The sequence below is a fragment of the Anomaloglossus baeobatrachus genome, chromosome 7, assembly GCF_048569485.1.
Source record: "Anomaloglossus baeobatrachus isolate aAnoBae1 chromosome 7, aAnoBae1.hap1, whole genome shotgun sequence".
Classification (NCBI taxonomy): Eukaryota; Metazoa; Chordata; class Amphibia; order Anura; family Aromobatidae; genus Anomaloglossus; species Anomaloglossus baeobatrachus.
In genome coordinates, this window is record NC_134359.1 from 6,238,895 (window position 1) to 6,247,398 (window position 8,504).

The following is an 8,504-nucleotide window of genomic DNA, read 5'->3' on the forward strand; positions in this document are numbered from 1 at the left end:
CCTGGACTGTATCTGTATTGTAGTATTGTAAATCTGAATGTGGCAGAACAGGATAAGATACATGTTTATTGGATTTATATCTAAATGCTACAGTTCGTGCTCTACTGTTATGGCTAAAAATGTTAACATTTATGGGGCCCCCACCAGATTTTCTGCCCAGGGGCCCCCACCAACCTTAATCTAGCCCTGCGCGTGATAACTCATGATGCCTTGTCGTGAGACCATGTGACACCTCATGATACTGCGTGATACCGTGTGCTACCTCTTGATAATGCATAATGCCTCGTGATACCAGCCCTTTTCCATCTGTAATCTATATTCCCTTCACTGACACTTGTTTGAGCATCTTGTATCTAATAAATGTTTTATACTTTATTGATCTTCACGTCCCAGAGATTTTCTAGGTGTCACGAAATGGAGGGTAGGAAGTGGAAGTTACAGCCCCCCTTTCCACCACCCGACAGACCGAGCACATGACGCGCTCTCTAGCGCCCCTCTTATAGTCAGGCCAATTATGGAATTGCCCGACAATAAGCCAGGAGGCCGCTATTCTACTATGCCGATGATGGAAGGGTTCCCGGTTGAGAGTAAGGTATATATTCCCCCGACTTCTGCGGACGGAATATATCTAAACCTCCCCAGATCTCACTGGTTGTCCCACAATGATCCTTGGCATAAATTCGCTGCCACCAATCGATTACGATAACTATTAGCCGAGCACACAGACGTGGGATTCAGGATCGAGATAACAGAACAGCCCAAGATTAAATTATATATTTTAATCGGCCTAAGACACACTAGAAACTACAATATATACAATATGGAATTTACAGAATATACATATACGTAAGTCAGAGTACATTTACAGATAAGTTATGGATCACAAGCAGGCATACAGATCAGTTACCTTATGCGTCTGGCTACAGGCGGGCGCCGTTCGACCAGGGTTTCATGGACTTCCTCACATGTGTATCGGACACATGACCCCCGAGTAAAGACAAGCCAGAATATGGCCACATTGCCTTTATCAAACTGGCTACAATCCATGTCCCCTCCTACCTAGTGACCTCACAGGGGAGAACTGCCGCACCCCTGTCCTGGGTCTGAAACAATATCCCAAAGTGATTATTGGCCATAACTTTGCCTGAGAATGTCATAGGCGGACGACAATGCTTTCATATTTACAGTTATGATTGTATCTTCATAATGATAGGACACATGATTAGTCTGCTGGGACCCCACTGGCCAATATCAAGTTTGGGATACCTACGGAGGTCCCGCGCCTATATAAAATATGTGCTAGAATCGTCAGCATGCCTGGATGCGATATTTCTGCTTGACGTGTTTATAGGAAGCACGGCTCATGAGATACTAAACATTTATTCCTGGTGCCTGTCTGTCTCAGGTGTACAGGATGCCTCTGATTAGTTGTCACTTCTTCTGCAGCGTGACAGAGGGGGGGTCTTCCTTTCCCTTATTGTTCCCAGGCCTAAACAGCTCATCTAATTTCCATTTCATAGGAGTTTGTCTTTTGTCACACCACGGGCTAACAGACAATTTCCTCAAGTTAATTAGCATAATGATTGAAGCCTCCTTAGGCCTTAAGGCCCAGTCACACACAACGAGATATGGTCGTACCTTGACAAGATGACGGCTATAGGAATATGGCTTAATAGCTCAGAATATATCCCTACTTCCTCACACTAGGTTTTCACGGTTTATATTTATTTAGCGGCCATTTATCTTGGAGGACTTCAGTCGGTTGTATTTTGATGTCAGACATTTGCATTAGTTCCTGTAATGCAGGACAGTGAGATGGAGTGATCGGGGCGATTTCTCCTCTATTCAGTTGTTACACGTAGTTTTTTCATTCTCTCTCAATTGTTTCTTGGACGTGGTCTGTGTGATCCGCTCTGGACTGAATTGGATACAAGAAGGGATTTCTGTACTAAATTTGAGTGCATAACCTTGCATGCGGCTTCATTTGTCATTCACAAAGTTTAATCTGCCCAATTCCAGCCTTGCTGTAGCATCCCCAGATCCTTCTGCTCAGGCAATGTTCCCCAACTCTGACGACTGTTTTTTTCCAGCAGGACAATGTGCCATGCCACACAGCTAGGTCAATCATTGTGTGGATGAAGGACCACCACATCAAAACACTGTTATGGCCAGCCCAGTCTCCAGAACTGAACCCCATTGAAAACCTCTGGAATGTAATAAAGAGGAAGATGGATAGTCACAAGCCATCAAACAAAGAAGAACTGCTTACATTTTTGCTCCAGGAGTGGCATAAGGTCACCCAAAAGCAGTGTGAAGACTGGTGGAAAGCGGCCAGGACGCAGGAAGGCTGGGATTACATATCATGGTTATTCCACAAAATATTGATTTCTGAATCTTCCTGAGGTAAAACATTATTATATTGTTGTGTGTAAATGATTATGGACTTGTTTTCTTTGCATTATTTGAGGTGAGAGCAATGCATTGTGCTGTTATTTTAACCATTTCTCATTTTCAGAAAATAAATACAACATTTATTGCTGGAAATTCGGAGACGTCGTCAGTAGATTATAGAAGAAAAGTGGAATTTACATTTTACTCAGAAATATAAAGAGAAAAATCAGAGAAACTGACGATTGTGCAGCGGTCTCTTCATTTTAGCCAGAGCTATATATATTATATAATATATTGCTGTTTCCCATGAGACTGCAAATAATTGTCAAGGGGAAAACACAACACAACTGACAACCAGAAATATCGTCTTCATTGTAAGTTTGTAATCAGGATTTATTTTTGTGGTCTTTTCAGCCCTAGCTTGTACGACAGACGTGGCTCTGGTCCAGTCTAGCAGAATAGCAGGCCACGGGTCACTGCTGTAAACCATGTTTTTCGGGTCAATTCAGGTTGCTCTTTTGTAACCTTCCTTTCTTCTACTGGGAAATACAAAAAGCAAAATAAATATAACTCCTATCGTAAGATATGACTAGGCCAGCAGGCAAGAAGTGATCTACATACTATAAACTAAAGCAACCCAGCCTCCGGATACAGAGAAGTCCATTTATTTATATTTCTTTTCAGAATTGATATCACTGCAACAATATATATTGCCAGTGAATTTTGGGCACCTTGTGATAAATAGTTTATAGTATAAACGGACGGTGTTATGTCCATGAAAGAAAAAAAAAACAAAACAAATATATATACTGGCAGTTTGGGGGCAGAAGCACGGAATAAACAATTATTTTCCAACAAAAAAACTATTATTTCCATACTGCAAGAAATCTAATCTTCTATTTTAATGTAATCATTGGGTTAGGATCAGTAAAATAAAAACAAACTATTGCTAATTACTTTTGTGAATGTCTTAATTCTTCCAGTTGCACAGACAATAAGACCCTGCTGTGAGCTGGGAGGGGACGCATTCCACACGTATCTCTCCGGCTTCTCTGTGACATGAAGGGGTTATTGTCGTCTTTCCAATAAAGTAAAAAAAACGTATCTTTCTTTGTTCAAAACTACTCCTGCTCCTCTCCTCTCTTTTTTTCCTCCTTTATTTCTTCAGAAAAGATCTGTTGGATCTATTCAATTCTTTTACAAGTGGATAAAATACCTTCTATTACTTCATTACTCTTAGAGTAAGTCATTTAGGATTTTTAACATACTCTCAATGTTTTAGTTGTCAGCTTTGAAAGAAAAAAATATGGAGTAGGGCCTGGCTAAGCTGAGCGGATACTGGGAGAGTCGGCATTACTATGCAGCTATGTGCTTTGCTATTTGCTAATATTCTAGTAGTGTGGAGGTCACCTGAGCTGTAGTATGTTTGTTTAAACGTAATAAGAATATCTGTGTATATAACTAATCAAAATGTAGATGTAGATGCAAAATTATCTGTCTGTCTATGTAGCAATTGCACAAACCTATAGTATAATTCAAAGTTGTATAGTCATAAAGTAGTTAACCAAAAATAATGAAACCAAAATGTAAAGCTACAAACTCTTATCAGTAGTGTTCACACAGAAAGAATGTTTTAATGAACAGATGTATTGTACAAATGCTGGGAGAAATAGGGGAGTGACACTCCCATAAACTCTATGTATCATTTTCAAGGCCGAAGGTGCCTTCTGTAATAATTAAGTTTCTTTCAATATATAACGAGCTCAGTTAGTAACGCTGGCTGAAAAGAGAGCATGTCTGTGTTCTTTGTCTTATATACATTGATATATATATATTGGCACTGATATACAGCTAATACGGCACCATCTCTGGATATCCCAAATGAGGACTCCATTAGCAGTCTTCAACGCAAATTCCTCCCTTGACAGTTTGGCGCACCAGCATGGGGCTCCACGGATGCACTGCTGACCTGGCGATACCGATGGTTTAGACGTTATGGACTGAGATCTCCCTCCACTCGAAGTAGACTGGTCATCTCCATCCCACGGTAGGTGTTACATACTGTGTATTCACTGCCGTTGTGGTTGGGTTGGAGAGGAGGGAGTGATGGGCTGTGTGTCCATATCGGTGTTAACAGGTACCTGATTGTGACTCAGGGGTAGTGCCTGCTGGAGCTCAGAGCACGATCCCAACCCTGAGGTGTAGATCGAGTGTCACACGGGATCCAGTGGACGGTTGTTAGGGCAGGAAAGACGGTGGTGGCTGAATATAGCTAGTTAGACTGATTTGGTCTGTAATTAAAGATGCGGGGGGGGTTCCCGTGACTGAAGATAGGGATTAGGACATTAAATTTGATACAGTTGACCAAGTCCGGAGGTCGGGACATTCTTGTATATGCCTGTATATTTTGTACCCCTCCTCCAAGCGCGGGATACCCTTATTACTATATAGCTGATGAGTTGCCAGCTAGTATAGAGGTGTAGCCTTGAGTTCCGGCCGGGCTCTAACGCACACACCGCATAGTCATATAGTAGTGTAATCCAGACATCACCAAAATAGCAAAAATGTTTAGAATGGAGAAGACAAGGTTAAGAAAGCTGAGGATTCACAGTGGATTTAGTAAACATTCCTTAGGAAGGGGCACATGCTGGAGACAGGTCAGCTTTGTAACATGCCCCGGAGATTTTCAGAGTATTACTTGTTGATTGATGCTAAATTGTTTAACAGAATAACACAGATATTGCTATCAGAAAGATATACTGAAGTCAAAAAAGAGGATGAGCGAGGAGATGTTGTGTTTTTCTATATGTTACCCGAGTCTGTGGACAGATCTGAGGGTCCTCCGACAGGTTGTTTTGTTGCTGCCCCACAACCTGATCTCCATTCTATTCCCCTGTCCCGGAGATATTCACAGATGCTGCAGTCACTAGACAGCATCCCTTAACCCTTTCCACACCCATACTCCTGATCCCTCCCATACCTGCAATGCCATCTCTACCCTCACCGGCCAGTCTGCCGTCACACTCCCCAGTTACCAATCCCCTCCCCTTGGATCCCCCTCCTTCCCCTAGGACACATAGTGAGCCTTACCCCGAACCTAACGAAGAACAGCCCTCATTTAAATATGTCCCTTTCAACCCTATCCAGTCAGCGGCATTAATCCCGTGCCTGCCAGATCCCGAAATTAACACTATGCGATTTTATAGGAAGATACTAAAGGTCCACCAGTTTTATTCAGCTGCCCAGAAAGACCTTGTCAATCTCACCAAAGTAAAAGCAGGAGACAGTTTTTGGCCCTTAATGGAACCCCATCTCCCAATGCCCCCAGGCACTAATGACACCATTTTCCGAAGTGAAGAACAGTATTGTGCCGCTTTAAAAAGATGGGCTCAAGATCAATTTGTGTATACAACCGCGCCGGTGCAGCCCCCGCCACAGCCCATGCCCCAACAAAGTCCAAACCCCATATACGTAGCTCCCAATCAACAAAACCAGCAGAGCCAGCAACAGAATTATTGGCGTTATGGTCAGCCCGGTCACTATCAAAGAAAGTGTCACACCCCCAAATCTCAGTGTTTGGCCAAGTACTCTCGAAACCGTAACCAAAACTTGCAACACACAAATCTACAATAAAAGTGTTCTCTGTAGATTCAGTAATACTCTACCTGAAGCCAGGTGTGCCTGTTGAGGACAAGAATTGAGTATACAAAAATACTTAATTCAGCCATTTCATAGACTCAGGTATATAGTTCAGTAGAAGTAAACTAACACACATATTTGTGAAGGCTTTTGTTTCTTACTAACATGTATATATGTATATTGCATATTCAGTGATTTTTCCTTACACACCTTATATACTAGTGGATATATATATATATATATATATATAGCTTGAAGATGGCGGCCGCTTCCTGTTTTGCACATGGGACGATGGACATAGAAATTCCTGGAGCCTGGACTAACCAATCCAAGGAGGATGTGCAGATCTCTCTACATCATGAAGCCCTGCCCTGCGATACTTGATTGGACTAAAACTTTTGTTTACACCCCCTTACTGCTCTGTCTAGAGTTTTTTCAAATAATAAAGATCACTTTGCCAGTGCCAGTCATAGAGATAGATGTAACTGACTTGCTGTCCAGTTATTCTTCATTCTTGTGTGCACACATGACATTATGATTAGAAACAGCAGTCAGATCCCGAGAGATTTTTTGAGTCTCATCATCATCGTCATTTTAACCCTGACAGTTGGCGCCCAACGTGGGGCCACCGAGAAGGGTGAGTCAGATCTTCCACTTTCCGGACGTCTGGGGGCTACTCCACAAGTATCCAGGTGTTGCTCGATATCGAGGACTTGATCACCCTCCGTTCCGCGGTAAGCATCATATACATTGTGTGTGCTGTTTTACCTGTGGTTCGAGAGACACCTGGCCAAAGGGGGTGGTCACTAGTCCGGAGAATGGTAGTGCACCGGAGACCTAACGGTGTGACTGTCACTCGCCGGTGACCTAGAGAAGGACCCAGCCCCCATAGGGGCTAGGTGTAGGTGTTAAAGGATCTGACTGTCTGTATTTCTGAGTTGTATAGAGGGAGAAATCGGGGGGGCTTTTTGAGTAGCTGTTGATTTGTATGTAGTGTATGGTTAATCAGGCTTGTGATTTCTCTGTTTGGTTCTCGGAGAGTTAATTGTCTGTTATTGTTCACGGAGGGCTCTGTTGTAGATAGAAACAGAGCAGGGTCGAATTACGCAACTAGTGCTTACAGTCTCTCACTAAGAGGGAAGAGAAAGGAGGGGTCATTTATCCATCACTGTTTGGAGCGAGTCTGGTAGAGCCCAGCCACATGGTTGCATCTCTTCACTGGGAACAAAAAAAAAAAGCAAGGAAAGAGGGGGGCCATACGCCCAGCAGCAGGGCAGAGAGCGAAGGGGCAGACGGAGGGAGAGTGTAGAAGCCCACAGACGCAGCCTGCATTTCTTCACTGATAAAAATTGGTTAAAAGCACTGAAGTCCTCAGTGGTTCTTCACTGAGAAACAAAGAAAGCAGGGGGGAAGTTAACAATCACCCACTGCCTGCAGTCTTTACATTGAGGGAGGAAAAAAAAAAAAGGTGGGGGCCATATGTCCACCGGCTGCTTGAGACAGAGCGGAGATCGAATTACACAGCTACGTCCCTGCCGTCTTTTAGCTGAGAAGAAGGGGGGGGGTGAAGACAGCCCAGGCATTTGCTTGGAGTGAGGAGAAAGGAGGGGTCAGTGGGCTAACATACAGGAGGTAGATGCAGCCTTTGCGTAGTAAAGCAAACGAAGAAGTTGTAATGATTTGAAAGAAAAACAAGTGCTATTTTGGTTTGGATTGGAACAGAAACTAACGGGTTAATGCGTTTTTCAGTATTTACAATTGAGTTTCTTTTTGAACAGAGGTATGAGAACTAGCGATTCCCCTGTGTTGCAGATGACACATCCACTGTTTATTAGATATTAAATATTGAATAGATAATAAACGAGGCGGGAAGGGTTCTGGTAACTTAAAGTGGAATTAGCGTATTCCCCTGTGTTTTAGATGCGTGTCACTGTCTGCGTAGCAGACGAGGCGGGAAAAGATTTCATTTTTTAGTTAAGTTAAAGGTGCTGGAATTAGCGTATTCTCCTGCGTATTAGACGCGAGTCACTGTCTGCGTATTACAAACGCGGAGGAGGCGAGAAAGAATTCCGTTGGAGCCGGCCGGTCCAATTAGAGCACTGTATACTCTGTTCGAGAAGAGATTGTTTTTAGTGGGAGCTGAGAACGCTGTCACCCTAGCTACAAAAGAAAAAGAGTGGGAAAATATATAAAAGATTGTAAAAAGTTGTGTAAAATCGTTGGACTACCACTAGATGGCAGGCTGCAACCCATGTACTGAAGTTCTGATTAATCTCCAGTGAGGGTATACTGGAGGACAAAGACCCTATTCACTGTGTGTTGCGGTATGTAGAATCACTAAATGTTTTTCTTTAGCTGTACCTCATTGTTCTCCTTTTGAAGTCATTCATATCTGGTACTAATCAAATCTCTCCTTTGTATGCTGGAATGCAAATTGGTTTACAGGCACTAAAAGTATCCCTGGTTCACTAGGT